Source organism: Sus scrofa, chromosome 7 (assembly GCF_054392235.1).
Source record: "Sus scrofa isolate SSC_HxYL_T2T_F1_AM1 chromosome 7, Sscrofa_HxYL_maternal_Yorkshire_Landrace_v2.0, whole genome shotgun sequence".
Classification (NCBI taxonomy): Eukaryota; Metazoa; Chordata; class Mammalia; order Artiodactyla; family Suidae; genus Sus; species Sus scrofa.
In genome coordinates, this window is record NC_139389.1 from 128,535,413 (window position 1) to 128,550,789 (window position 15,377).

The 15,377-nt window shown below is 52.6% G+C and overlaps 1 protein-coding gene across 2 annotated transcripts in view; it reads left to right on the plus strand.

Annotated features, from left to right (window-relative positions):
• The first annotated feature begins 1,031 nt into the window (after positions 1-1,031).
• Positions 1,032-15,377, plus strand: part of BDKRB2 (bradykinin receptor B2) — a 33,886-nt gene continuing 19,540 nt past the window's right edge. The window contains exon 1 of one of the 2 annotated variants that reach the window (XM_021099674.2): positions 1,032-1,685. The gene's annotated coding sequence lies outside the window, so the exon portion shown is untranslated. 2 annotated transcript variants of the gene reach the window in all.

Genomic DNA, 15,377 nt, shown 5'->3' on the forward strand with positions numbered 1-15,377 from the left:
ATTTCCCAGGCCCCCCAGCCCACATTATCTGCTCTCTTTTGAAAGAAAAGCCCTAAGCCTCTTACCAAAAGATGTTTGAAGGCCCCTGAACTTTCCAGCTTCTAAGCGTCTGAGACTGTTAAGCGCTGGGGATTGTCGGTAAGTTTCCAGAATGAAGCCAAGAAAGCCAATCAGTGTTGAAATGGGAGGAAACCAGATCCAAAAGTCCCCAAAGGAACGGCTGAGTCGCAGGGGCACAAACCCTGTGTCACCAGAAAAAAAGGACAGGGAGCGATGTTCTATCTCTGAAGATGTTTCTGAGTTTCTGCCACTGTCATCCCTTGAGAGATCGAACCCGCGCCACAGCAGCGACCCAAGCCCCTGCAGTGACATCGCCAGATCCTTAACTTGCTGTGCCACCAGGGAACTCCAATATCCTCTATTTACTGAAGTAAGTCAGACAGAAAAAGACAAATATTATATGATATCGCTTATACCTGGGATCTAAAAAAGAATACAAATGAATGTGTCTACAAAAGAAAAACAGACTCACGCACAGAGAAAAAAAAACCTATGGTGACCGAAGGGGAGGAGGGGAGAGAGACAAACTAGGAGTTTGGGATTAGCAGATATAAACTCCTGTATATAAAATACAAAAGCTGCCTGTGCATGGAATTGTAGTCAATACCATTAATAACCTATAAAGGAAAATAATCCCCTCAAATATGTAACTGACAATAACACAATTATTGCCCATCAACTGTAATTTTTAAAAAATCAGACTTTCCCTACCACCTGGCCACGCTTTGTGTACACCGTCTATGCCAAAACCCCCACTGTTTACACCTCAACTCCAACAGAAAATGAGCACCCAGGGAAAACAAATCATGACAGGCATCAAATGTGCTATGAGACAAACGTATGCACTGGGCGAGTGTGTCCGTGCCAGAGAGGAGCAAACGAGGGTTTAGGGGTCGCCTGCTCCGCATCCCCCATTCACACCCTTCCCTGCCGTTTAATTGAGAAAAGAGGAGAGCGACGTGGTTAAGGACAGACTTTGGAGCCAGGATGCCTGGGTTCCCGCGAGGATTCGCTGAGGTACCGCACAGCTGTGGTTTACAAAGTGCCAGCCACAGTAAGACGGAGACGTTGGCCAGGGCTGGTCCTCACCACGCCCGCTCTGAGATTTGTCCCTATAGCTCCATCTCAGGGTTCAGAGAGGTTAAGTCACTGGCCTGAGGCTTTTTGCCGGGGAAACGGCAACCCCGGGACTGAAATCCAGGCTGACTTGGAGCCCAGACCGCGTGTGCCACTCCAGGGCTCTAAGGGGCAGCCTGTCTACAGCGCAGAACCCTCTGCGGGCTAACCTGGAAAGCTTCCACGGGGCTCAGGGTAGGCGGTGGGGCTGTGGAGCCCTGGACGGCCGCGGCCACCCCACCTGGGCTCCGCGGGTCTGGGTTCCAGAAACTCCAGCCCGCCTGCCCGGGGCAGACAGGCGCGGGGCAGGAGCGCGGAGCAAGGCTGGAGGTGGAGGGAGGAAGTGCCCGCGAGGGTGATGACATCACCGCCCAGCCCTTGAAAGATGAGCTGTTCCCGCCGCCACTCCAGCTCGGCGCTGGAGGCTCCGAAGACGACAGGGGACTTCAGGCAGCCCCGCTGGACCGGGGGGCCACGGAGGTGCCCGCCGCGCCCGTGCGCCAGACAGGGTAGGTGCCCGGGCAGAGGCTGGTCCGGCCGCCTCCACCTTCGCCGAGAGCACAGGCGGACCCAGCGCAGAGGGAGGCGGGCAGATGGAAGAGGCGGTTGGGAAAGTTTCCTTCCTTCCCTAGTCCTGCCAGGTAACAAGAAGGGCTCCCAGCAGGAGGAAATGGGCTGGTTTTTTCTAGGTTTGTCTTCTCCCTGAGTCGAGGGGACAGACCGGCAGGCATGTATTTATATGAACAATTTAGCGATCTGACTTTTATAGACTTTGGGTGGATTCCTGGACGAAAGCAGCCAGCGTAGTGCAGCAGGGGAGGTGTGGGGTTAAGGCTCCAGAATCTGGCTTTTCGCTCATAACCGTGCCGTTCATCAGTCCTCGGTGACCCTGGACACGTTACTGAACCTCTCTGAGCCTCAGTTTCTCCTCTGCAAAGTAGCCTGCTTGCCGGCTTCCTGGGGTGGCTGGAGTTAATCAGACCACAGACTGCAGGAGGGTCGTAAACGCTGGCTGATGTGCGTGGAGGTGGTTGTGATGAGAACTCAGACAAGCTTCTTGCCCCTCTGTCCGGTTCTGGCTGTTGAGGATGGAGGCATAAAACAATGCATTGGTCCAGAGCAGAGACTTTGCATCCACTTGCGCACCCCTCTCCCATCGCCTGGGTAACTTCTGAGTCCGTTTTTTCCCACTTTCCTGCGCCCTAAAGCTGACCTGGTAGGGTGGTGGCAAAGATGGAGAGATGGGCTGAGACAGAGATGGGCTGATGAAGTGAGTATACAGTAGGTTCTCAATAAATGATAGCCATTATTAGAGCCGCTGAGGGCAGGTAGTTTCCCCTGCCAGGGGTCAGGATGGGAGATGGGCGTTGCTCTCTGGGCAGGTTAGAATGTGCCTCCCTGACTCAGAGGCTGCCTTGGGCTACTGCCAGCTGCGGGAAGTGGGAGGTTTGGCCAGGAGTGGGCAGGGGATCCCATGGCAGACCCCGCTCCTTATTCCTTCTCTCAGCAAGAGGAGGGCTCAGGTGGCTTGGGGCAGGGAGCAGGACCCCAGAGGACACTGCCCACCCTCCTTCTCTGGAGGAGAAGGCTTTGGCAGCAGCGGGGGGAAGGGGACATTCATCATAGGAACCCCACAAGCTTGAAGGAAGAATTGACTCTTCTCCTGCTGGGACAGGAGTCAAATGGGGGGGGGGGGGTAGGTGCAGGGAACAGCCTGGAGAAGGGGTTTTGGAAAATACTGCAACTGAAGGCCCCCTTGCTGGCCCCCCTAGGCAGGACCCCAGGGTCTCCTCCCAGCTCTGCCCGGAACTCACCAGACCCCTGCAGTCACGTGTGCCAAGGCCCTCACAGAGCAGATGGGGAAACCAGGTCTCAGCCGGGACCTGACCCAGCAAAACCCTCTGCTCAGTGTCCTGGAAAGGCCTCAAGCTCTCTGGGTTTCAGGTGTGTCTCTTGTAAACAGGGAAAGGTTCTAATGATTGGCTGATGGTGAGACCAAGGACTTGGGATTAGACTGAACTTGAGAGATGCTGGCCGATGACCCCCAAGCAGAGAAAATGGCCAGGCCACGTGGTCTCTGTTGACACAGTGACTGTGTCTGGATAGAACGTTCAGAGGGGGTCTGGGCATAACACTAAGGGCTGCCCTTGTGACTACTGCAGCCTTGGGGTCAGAGAGGGCGCACCCTGGGCACACAGATGCCCTGCAGACCCACCAGGGGATTCTGGTTTGCAGAGTGAAAGCAGGATCGTGTCTGTCCATTCACAGCAGCTTTCCCCACCCTGAGAACTGTGTGGAGCATCAAGGGAGCACTGATCAGGATTTGCTGAATGATGGAATGATGGGTGGGTGGGTCGTTGGATGGGTGGGTGGGTGGATGGATGGATGGATGGATGGATGGATGGATAAATGAATACTGGTCACCTGGCAGGCAGTACAATCATACAGAGCATATTACTAAGTGAAAGAAGCCAATCTGAAAAGTCTACATCCTGTAGGATTCCTGTTATAGGACGTTCTGGAAAAAGCAACGCTATAGAGACAATACAAACATCAGTAGTTGCCAGAGTCTGGAGAGGGAAGGATGAACACACCGGAGCTCAGAGGATTTTCAGGACAGTGAGCCTCTTCTATATGAAACTATATTCGTGGACACATGTCATCCTCCAATTGCCCAAACCCACACAGTGCACAACAAGCGTGAGACCTAATGTAAACCGCGCGCTGCGGGCGATGGGACGTGTCTCTAGGTCGTAAGCACGCGGCACTCTGGCGCAGGATGTTATAAGGGGGGAAGACTGCGCTGTGCGGGGCAGGAGCTCGGTGGGAATGCACTGTGCTTTCCGCTCCGTTTCTCTGTGAACCTGAAACTGCTCTAAAAATAAAGTCTACTTAAATTTTTTTTCAACACACACAGAGCAGGACTGTGCTTTGAGGCTTCGGAAGACTCAGGCTATCCCAGGGCCCTGAGTCAAATGATCAGAACTTCCTAAGACCTAAGACTGAGCTCACCTCTTCCAATAACTACCCAGGCCGGGGGTCCTGAGCCCTGAGTAACCTTCTTAGTGAGCATGCTTCCAGGAACGGGGAGCTCACTACTTTACAAGGCAGCCTCCTCCATCTCGGGAGAGTTTGCATGGCTAAAAAGTTGTTCCTGTTATGGCTCAGTGGTAATGAAACCGACTAGTATCCATGAGGATGTAGGTTCGATCCCTGGCCTCGCTCAGTGGGTTAAAGATCCGGCATTTCCCTGAGCTGTGGTGTAGGTCGCAGGCACGGCTTGGATCTGGCGTTGCTGTGGCGTAGGCCGGCGGCTACAGCTCTGATTCGATCCCTAAGTCCTTCTTTAGACTGGAGCTAAATCCCTCTCCCACTGAGTGCTGGTCCACTCTCTATCTCTTGGGGTTGGACTGTACAATTCTCATTCTCATGGGTCCTCCCTGAGCTAAATATCTGCTGCACCTTAATCAAAGTACACTTTCCAGAAGAAACCCAAGGAGTGAGTTATTTCCTTGACTTGGGGGCTCTGTAGGGTTCTGGAGGCTAGAAAAATGTCAACCCCCTCTAAAAAAAATACATCACAACACAGAGCAGGGTGGAACCAGCACGGGCTCTGGTTCGGATTCTATTTTCTGCTGGAGATGTTCTCTGAGCCTGGGTTTACCCACTGCGCATGTCCTTCCCCATTTAGACACACCCTCTACTTTACAGGTCCAGGACCCCCGTGGGAGAGATCCTGAACCCTGCCCACAGTGACAGTTCCAACAGTATAGACACAGTGCAGACATTGCAAGATGACCGTGGGGACATGCATGTAGCCCAGAGGCAATTGGGGCCCAGCATCCCAGGGTTTTTGCAGGCAGGCTGTGGAGGGAGCTCCTGCCTGGTCTGGGGTTTCGATCAGCCCCAGGGAAGTGCCTCTCCAGCCTGGCCCCCTATTCCCTGGGAGGGTCCCCTGTGCTGAAGGCCCTGCCCCACGCTGTGGTCCGTGCCTGGGGTCCCATGGCCTCTGCCTCATCCTTTCATACATGAGTCTCCATTGGAGCCCACAAACCAACAGGCTCACAGATGCACTAAGCATTTAGCCACCAGTATTTTTTAAAAGAGTCGATATTTTGCAGTTCCCATTGTGGTTCAGCGTATTAAGGACCTCACACTGTCTTTGTATCCCAAGAAGTGGGTTTGATCTCTGGCCTTGTTCAGTGGGTTGCCACAAGCTGCGGTGTAGGTCGCAGATGTGGCTTGATCTTATGTGGCTGTGGCATAGGACGGGAGCTGCAGCTCACATTCAACCCCTAGCCCTGGAACTTGCATATGCCACAGGTGCAGCTGTGAAAAAAAAAAAAGAAAAAGAAAGAGTTGCCATTATGGCTCAGCAGAAACGAATCTGACTAGTATACATGAGGATGCAGGTTTGATCCCCAGCCTCGTTCAGTGGGTTAAGGATTCGGGGTTGCCTTGAGCTCTGGTGAAGGTCACAGACATGGCTTGGATCTGGCGTTTCTGTGGCTGTGGTGCAGGCCAGCAACTGCAGCTCCAATTTGCCCCCTAGCCTGGGAACTTCCATATGCCTCGAGTGCAGCCCTAAAAAGACAAAAAAGAAAGAGAGAGAGAAAGAAAGAGCCAATATTTTAAAATTTGGATAGTTCACGTAAAAATTCAGATTCCCAGTTTCTCTCGAAATGCACATAGTTCTGGCAAGGCTGAACTTGAACCTGGTCACACGCAGCACTTGAAGTGAGGCCTGGATTCTCCAAGTGCCTACCCCTCAGCCACCAAAGCAAAACCGAGCTGGCCACACACCTGGGAGAAAGATCTTTCAGAGTAGTAATTACAAAGGCATGCACTCCCCTCCACACACCCACTCCCCACAAGCTCACCCAGGAGAGCAAAGACAGCTCCCTCCCCACACCTGACTCTGGCGTTGAACTATAAAATGGGCCTGCAACAATGCTGCAGAGAGCCTTAGAGATGACACACTTCCCAGGCCTCAAGCAGGAACATCCAACAGTGCCGTAGAAACCATCTTGGAGGGACTGACTCTTCCAAATGGAGAGGGGAGAAAAGCTGGTGTGGAACTGAGGAAAATCTCAACTACCCAGGATCCTGAGCACACTGGGCTCTCCAATGCCTCTGAGCCACCGTTCATGCTGTTCCCATGCCTGCACTGCTTTTCCACACTTTCCTCATGCTTCTTCACCCACCGAATTTCCAACTTATCCTTTAATATGAAGGGGTTCCCCTTCCAGGAAGGCTTCCACATCCCTTCCCAGGGGCTGGGTCCCTCCTCAGTGCCCCCCACAACTGCCTTTGGCCCTTCAGTGACAGTATAAGTCACCATGTGTTGGAATTGGATGGGTTTCTGTCTCTCCTACAGCCTGTGAGTGCCCTCAAAGGCTAGGGCCTCATCTTATGCATCTGTCCACCTCGGCCCCCATCTCAGGGCCCAGTGCAGCATCAGGCTGAAGCGTGCAAGGGGATCCAGAGCCAGACCCTGCAGCGCCTCCTGGCTGCTAGGAGCACCTTGGTGGGCTCGGCAGGCCTCCCGGGAGGTCGGACTCTGCAGGGACAGCAAGAAGAGCATCTGGCCGTCCACAGCCAGGGCGTTAAGCACTAGAGCTCCCTGAGTGCGGAGACCACTCAGCAGGTGAGGGCTGAAGAATGGGTGCTATGAAACTTAAGGAAAAAGTTAAAACAAGACACAGAGACATTTATCTTAATTAAAGGTGGGAACCCGGGGACTCAAAGTCTCAGGAACCAAGAGCCCCACCTCAAGAAACCACACTGCTTTTATTGTGTCCTTGAGAATGATGTCAAGTGAGGAAGGGGTTGCAGGTGCAGGATATAGGGTTTTTTTATTATTATTATTATTATTTTAAAAGTCACCTAGCTGGTAGCTGGTTAAGCTTTTACTCTGACCTTTAGGCATTTAACCATCATCAGCAGTGAGGACGCTTGGTGTCAGCTGTCTATGCCCAGCAGCTAGAGAATCACCATGGAGCTTCTGCAGACAGTGCACCTAGGTTTGCACCTCAGTTCTCCCTGCTAATTGCGCATCCTGCTAACGACCCCTCATAAACCCCTTGGGGCCATAAGGCTCCCCTTCCTCTTACTCTTTCGAGGACATATCATGCTGTGCAAAAGGTGAGCCTAAACCAAGGCATTCTGTCCTCATTCAGCTGCCCCTGTGAATAACTCATGCCTTCAGGTCTTTGTTCTTAAGCTGAAGTCATTTGCCAGCAGCGCGACTGTTTTTCAAGCAGGAATATGGGGCAAAGTAAAGCAGGACAAGATGGAGTTTTCAGCATGGAAAATAGAAGCAAAGAGGCTCAGAAAAGATGGTAGAAACATGTCTCCCGACACCTGGGGGAGGCGCTCCGAGGAGGCCTCTTTGTCACTGTGGACTCACACTTGGGGGGCGGGTCTCCAGGCCTCTCCCCTTGCAGGTCTTGTCATGCGATCCCACGTCCTAAGGGCTCTGGGGCACAGACGAGACTTCTGAGCCCCTAGCCCTTTGCCTGGGTGCCTTTCCCAGGGGGTGGAGTCCACCCCCGGGGGGTCCCATGGTGGCCCCTTGTAGGCCTGCGACACTGCAAAGCCCCCCCTTTGGACCCTCAGCCAGTCCCAGTCCCTGGGCAGAGGACGTAGCTAGGGGAACGCCAGCCTCGACGTCCGACAGCCCCGCGTTCTGATCCAGGCTTGGCCAAGTGCGTGCGGAGCAATGCAGGGCGGGGCGGTGGCCCCTCTGAGCCTCTCCCCCCACCCCCGCGTCAGGGGGTCAAGACCACCGTCACGGCCTTTGTGTAGGTGACACAGCAGCTCTGTGCGTGAACGTGCCTGCTCCCTGCTTCCTTCCCAACCCCTTGGGTGAGGCCCTCTGGGCTCCCAGGCTGGCAGGCCCCTGCCCACATCAGGCACGGGGCCTGTGGGAGAGACAGGCCAGGGCTGAGGGACTTGAACCCAGCACTTTGCACCTGTGGCCCCAGGGGCCATCCTGGAGGACCTGGGACAGTCACCGCCAGCGCTTGTCCCAAGGCGCCTGAATCCAGGGGCAAAGGTCGGATCTCCAATCCTCCCTTCCTGGGCCTCTGTGTGCCACGCCGTCCCACGCACTCACACATCCCACACTCGCCACATACGCAAATATACGCACTACACACACCGCACGACATACACACACACACAAATACACAGCACACCACACACATACCACATACACACATACAAAAACACACACGCCGCACACACACACAAATACAGCACATGCATATACGCATAGAAATGCATAAACACTGTACACACACACCACACCACACACACACACACACACACACACACACACAAATATATACACCACACCCATACACACAAAGCACACACACACCACATCACACACACACACACACACACACACACACACACGGCCTCTGTGCCATGTGCAAGTCCCACGACCATCTCGTAGCATCTGCGCTGTTGGAACTGTCACGATGGGCAGGGTTCAAGTCCTCTCCCACGAGGTCCTGAACCTGTCAAGCAGAGGGTGTGTCTAAATTGGGGAGGACACACAGTGGGATAAGCTGGACGCGGAACCCCGCCCAGTGCCCCGTGGGTGTCCCTCTCAGCCCCACCCCTGAGCGCCCTTGCACCCAGAACTTTCTGAAGCTGCTAGCAGGGATGACTCCTCACCCAGAAGTGGAGGCAGTGCCCTCAGAGGTGACAGAGCACTGGGCAGAGAGCAGACAGGGGAAGAGGAACCAGGGCTGGAGATGCTGGGGGCAGCCTGGGCCCCCATCTGGGCACTTCCTACTCGGGGGCATCATCCTGAAGCCCCAGTTGGGTGCTGGCTGCCCCCATTGGGATGCCTCCCACGTCCCCAGCAGGAAACACATGTTTACTGCGAGGATAAACCTCAGCCACAGGCACCCTCCTTGCAAGTGGCCTGGGGAACTTCTTCCAAGAGCGTTGGCGCTGTGGCAGCTTTGGCTGAGGGGGCGGAGGTGGGCACCGGGGCAGTCACGGAACGGGACACTCCCGGACCTGGGGGACAGAGGGAGCCGAGGGCAGCTGGGATCTTGACAGCCAGGGGCGACCCCGCTGGGTCCTCACCACAGTTGCAGATGGAGGTTATGTTCCTGGTCCCACAGTGGAGGGTCCCCGACCCAGAGAGGAGGCCGCGTGCTTGGTCGGAGCTGGGGTCTGGATGCCTCCAGAGGAGCTGTTGTTCTTTCATGAGTTAAGGCAGCAGAAAAACGTGCTCAGATGTGCAAGGGCTCTCAGAGGACGAGCCATGCCTGCCACTGTCATGAAAAAGTCAACTATGAACCCCAGCGACAGAGACATGAGTCAGAGTGAGGAACAGAGGCTGGGCACCCATGTACTTCTGTCCTTTCCCCTGGGTTCATTAAGACCCCACATTCAGGCAGGCAGGCTGAGTACTGGGATACCAAGTGGCTTCTGAGCCCAGAAGGAAATCCCAGCCTTCCCAGAGCTTCCCTCAGGGGCTCTCCATCAGGTGCCTTTCACCCAGTTCTTAGAAGCCCGCTGAATCCACCTGCTCAGGGCTGGTGGTTGGGACAGACAGGAAATCATTGAAGAAACAGCTCATAAATACACAAACATTTCATTTTACCAGAAAACATCAATGCGCATTGATTTACCAGGTTTACATAAGCAAAGTTCTTTTCTTTGAGCTTGAGCTGGCTGATTGGCTTTTGTACACAAGCTGAACCCTTCATTCACTCTCTATTTTGAAAAAAAACAGAAGAGAACCCTTGGCGTCTTTAAACAGTTTCATTCCAAAAGCGATCAGTGTTCTTCATAGAAAATATAAGGCTACTACAAAGAGTAAAGAAAACACAAAAGCAACCCAGGATCCCACGGCTCAAAGGCAAACACCACCAGTAATAATGTGGTAGTTTGCTGTCCAGAGTTTGCTCCCATTGTGTAATATATACAATTTAATGCCTCACTTTTCCCTCCTCCTGATGTGATATCAGATGTATTCTGTCTCTTTTTGGTGAACGCTTCAAAGTGTCATTTTTACGTATTGAATCAGTCCCCTAATCTGAAAACTTTAGATTACTTCCCTAATCTAAAGACAAGAGGCTTTTTCTGTCCTTTTGATTGTTTGCAGAAATACCCAGCAAAAAGTAAAGGGTATTTTTTGTTAGGTTCTTGGTTTGCTTCACCAAATTATCCACAAAGTGAATTTTCTAGAGACAGGTTTCTGTCTGACCCTATTCAGAGAAGACCAAGAAGCTGCCTGCCTCCCTCAGTTCGTCACTGGCCCATTAAAATTTTGCAAACCAGATTGTTTTAATGTTGTCTTGGCTCCAAGGGTTCCTGAGGAATCCCAGCCAGGCAGCCAGGGGCTGAAGACAGTGGACTTAGCATCTTAACAGATGCAAACTCCTATTAATAGTAAACCTTAAATGACCAATCCTATTGCTTATCCATCTACTAAACCCAAACTCCAGTCCATCCCACTCTCTCCCCCTCAGCAACCACAAGTCTCATCTCCAAGTCCATGAGTTTGTTTCTTTTCTGTAGATAGATTCATTTGTGCCATATGTTAGATTCCAGATATGTGATATTATGTGGTCCTTCTCTTTCTGAATTACTTCACTTATCATGAGAGTCTCTAATTCCATCCATGTTGAGGCAAATGGCATTATCTTGTTCTTTTTCATGGCTGAGTAGTATTCCATTGTGTATATGTACCACATCTTCTTAATCCATTCATCTGTTGATGGACATTTAGGTTGTTTCCATGTCTTGGCTATTGTGAATAGTGCTGCAATGTACATAGGGTGCATGTATCTTTTTCAATGAAAGTTTTGTCTGGATATATGCCCAGGAGTGGGATTTCTGCATCATACGGTAATTCTATATTTAGTTTTCTGAGGTATCTCCATACTGTTTTCCATAGTGGTTGTACCAATTCACAGTCCCACCAACAGTGAAGGAGGGTTCCCTTTTTTCCACACCCTCTCCAGCATTTGTTATTTGTTGACTTGTTAATGGTGGCCATTCTGACTGGTGAGAGGTGGTACCTCATTATAGTTTTGATTTGCATTTCTCTAATTGATGTTGAGCATTTTTTCCTGTGCCTGTTGGCCATCTGTATATCTTCTTTAGAGAAATGTCTATTCATGTCTCCTGCCCATTTTTCAATTGGGTTGTTGGGGTTTTTTGCTGTTGAGTTGTATAAGCATTGAGATGATCCTGCTGTATAGCACAGGGAACTCTATCTAGTCACTTGTGATGAAACATGATAGAGGATAATGGGAGAAAAAGAATATATACATATATATATATATATAGGAGTTCCCATCGTGGCTCAGTGGTTAATGAATCCAACTAGGAACCAGGAGGTTGCAGATTCAATCCCTGGCCTTGCTCAGTGGGTTAAGGATCCAGCATTGCCATGAGCTGTGGTGTAGGTTGCAGACGTGGCTCAGATCCCGCATTGCTATGGCTGTGGCGTAGGGTGGCAGCTACAGCTCTGATTAGACCCCTAGCCTGGAAACCTCCATGTGCCACGGGTGTGGCCCCAAAAAGACAAAAAAAAAAAAAAAGAAAGAAAGAAAGAAAGAAAGAAAGAAATTTCTCCGCCATCCCAACTCAAAAAGTTGGAATTTTCCACCTGCTTTAGCACTAGATATGATGAAGCCTGGGGCCCTGCACCCGCAAGCAGGGTCCGTGAAAGTCCCAGAGGCCAGGGCCAGGTCACACGGCCTCTCATGCAAACCACACGAGCTGCAAACCACACGAGCTGCAAACCACACTTCCTCTGCTGGGTTTCAAAAGCGAGGTGACAGCACTCTGTCCCCCTGCTACTTCTGTCCCCCTCCCAAAAGGAGAAGGCAGCCTGGTGGGCCAAACCCTGCTTCACAGTTGGGTGGCCTTTGGGGGCTCAGTGACCTCTCTGAAGTTAATTTCTCACTCTGAAATCAGATGGTGTCACCCTCAATACACCTCCTGTTCCCACTGTGGCTCAGTGGGTTACCAACCCGACTAGTACCCATGAGGATGTGGGTTTGATCCCTGGCCTCGCTCAGTGGGTTAAGGATCCGGCATTGCCGTGAGCTGTGGTGTAGGTCACAGACTCAGCTTGGATCTGGCATTACTGTAGCTGTAGCACAGGCCAGCAGCTACAGCTCCAATTGGACCCCTAGCCTGGGAACTTCCATATGCTGCAGGTGCGGCCGTAAAAAGACAAAAAACAAAAACTAAAAACCCCACCAACCAGACAAACGAAAATCTCTTAGAGGGTTCTTGGAGAATTGAGGGAGGCCAGGTTTGTGAATCTACTGACACATAGTAAGCAAGTCCAGTACCTTCCTAGCATACAAATTTAATGTCTGTGTCTCAGACCAGAGAGGCTGAGGGCCGGAGGAGCTGTGGCATTAGATGGGTCAGCCACATACAGTCCTAAGGCTAAATCCATAGCATTTAAAGAATTTTGGTCCAAATACACCAGAAACACTGCCCAGACTTTACTTGAATACTTCCAGTGACAGGAAACTCACTACTACCAGTAGCAATGCAATTCAGCCAACATTCAACAAGCCGTTACACTTGCCAGGACTGCAGATTCCAGGAAGCAAAGCCTGGTTTGTGCTTGAGCGACAGTGTGGCAGTCGGGATGGGTGTAAAGAGAAAGAAAAGTGTGTGTGTGTGTGTGTGTGTGCACACGCATGGGGACACCAATGCCTGGAATATGTATTAATAGGAAGTCACTACAGTGGGGAGGCCCACTCTGGCAGCAGAATGAACAGATTTAGCTGTCAATCACAGACCATCAAAGCTGGAAAGATCCTTCAAAATAGCCTGTGTCATCACCCCATCCTTGCCCCACAGATGAGGAAACTGAGGCCCAAAGAGGGAAAGCCACCTGAGCTACCTGCTCCAAGGTACCTGCCTCCAGCAGGTCATTGGCGCAAAGCAGCTACTGCGCAGGGGCCAGGGCTCCGCCTCTTGTGGGAGGGGCTGAGGGCGGGGCGGGCAGTGATGGGCGGGGCAGGGGGCAGGTACCACGTGTCAGGCCAGAAGAAGCTGGACCAAGCATCATTGGCCAGAGGCTTTATGGACAGCCTTGGCCCCAAGACCTAGGACCTCTGGGAGATTTGTTTCTTCTTTCTCTGTGGGTGTGCAGCCTGCTTCCTGTGGCCGGCCCACAAAGAGATAAGGAGCATGCACCACCCAGGCGCCAACAACAATTGCTTAGAGTCGAGGCAGGGAGGGGCGCTCCATAGCCCTGGAGTTCGGGAGCTACAGAGGGTAATGTAGGCAGCGCCGGGGAAGCACCCACTTGTTCTAAATGGGTGGTTTGGGGCAGGCGCTCCCTGGAGGATAGCACCTATAGGACCAGGCAGATTAGATGACAAAGAACCCATAAATCCCAAGCAATCCTGCCCTGAATTTTAAAAGAGAAAGCGTCCGAGTTGCCACTGTGATGCAGCGTTGTCGCTGCACCTGCTCAGGTTGCAGCTGCGGCTGGGATTCAGTCCCTGGCCTGAGAACTTCCATATGCCGTGGGTGCAGCCAAAAAAAGAGAGAGAAAGGGTCAAAAATGATCTTCTCTCCATCCCAGCCTTTTTTTCCCCCCTGCCAATCATCTTCTGCCCCAGTGAATATACACACTTGTAGCTGGAGAAAGAAAACAGGTGAAATAAGAAGTAAGAACGATTTAGTATTAGAATGAAGTTAAACCATGAACATATGGGGGGGGGGCGGCTGGGCTTTGGAGTGTGTGACACTCTTTCATCAGCGGGTGTGCATGATCTGAGAGTCTCCTGTGGGCAGAGCCGTATCACAACCCTGGGCTCTCAGTGGTCATTTAGGGTCTGTGTGTGGTCTAAGGGGCAGCCTGTCCGTGGAAGAGGAGTTGCCCCTTGGGTTGTGCTGATTCCGTGATGAAGAACGTCTGGTGGGAATATTTACAATATGGAAACTTGCAGGTGCTACCAGCTGGGACCCCCACCCCCCCACCCCCATGAGATCCAGCTGTTACCATGTGCCAGCACACCACACTGCTGCCTGCTTCTCTGTTGGCCCAAAGCAGCCCATCCTTGCCCAGAGGTCCCCCAGGGCAGGGCAGCAGGGACCTCTTCCTGAAACTGCTGGTCCTGGGCCAGGCAGAGGGACACCGGCCGTGTTTGTTTAAACATGTCCACCCCATGGTCCCAAAGGCGAATGAGGCTTGAGTGTGCCCCTCTAGGAGCTCAGGATAAGCGAGGCGAGATTCCTCCGGGACGCGCTTTCCACACCAGGACGGACGGGACCAAGGGCTGTAGATGAGCCGCAAGAGGCAGAGACGCGAGGAAGCAGACAGACCTTTGCTTCAGGAGGAGCAGAGGCCTGGGGACGAGAGAAACCATTCAGGTCTCTCTGTCTGCCTTCTGAAGCGTTGGGGATCACCTGAGATCCCGCAGGCGGAGGTGCCAGCTTGAACCCCAGAGTGCCCCCTCCACTCCACCCTCCCTCGCCCCACCCCCTTCAAGGCCACTGACCAACTCTGATCAGTCCACGCTTCACCGGCTCTGGAATCCATCTCCCCACCCCCGCCTCCACCCCCCCACCTCCATCCCCCTCCCTTCCACCCTTCCCCCAACCCCATCTCCGGGGCCATCCTCCTTCCCACCTGGCTGCCACAGCCCCTGGCTCCCTGCCTGCCTCCTGATTTAGCCACCCCCTCATCCCAGCCAGAGAGGTGGTGCCAGTCGCCATCAACAACACACGTCAGGTGTCCCGGTGGGGAAGCCACGTGTGAGCGCTGCACAGTTGCACTCACCCGGCGTGCGTGCTCCAGGCCAAGATCTTCCCCGGGAAACCTGCCCTCCAGTCACTTTGCTGCACACCCGAAACTAACACAATGTTGTAACTCAATTATTCTTCAGTTAAAAAAAAAGACATCCTGAGTGAAAATATATCATTCAAACGAATTTAGCTTGATTTTTCTTTTTTTCCAGTCTTTTTAGGGGCCGCACCTGCCGTATATGAAGGTTCCCAGGCGAGGGGTCGAATTGGAGCTACAGCCGCTGGCCTATGCCACAGTCACAGCAACACGGGATCCAGGTCACGTCTGCGACCTACACCACAGCTCATGGCAACACCAGATCCTTAACCCACTGAGTGAGGCCAGGGATCAAACCTGTGTCCTCACGGATACTAGTCAGATTCATTTCTGCTGAGCCACG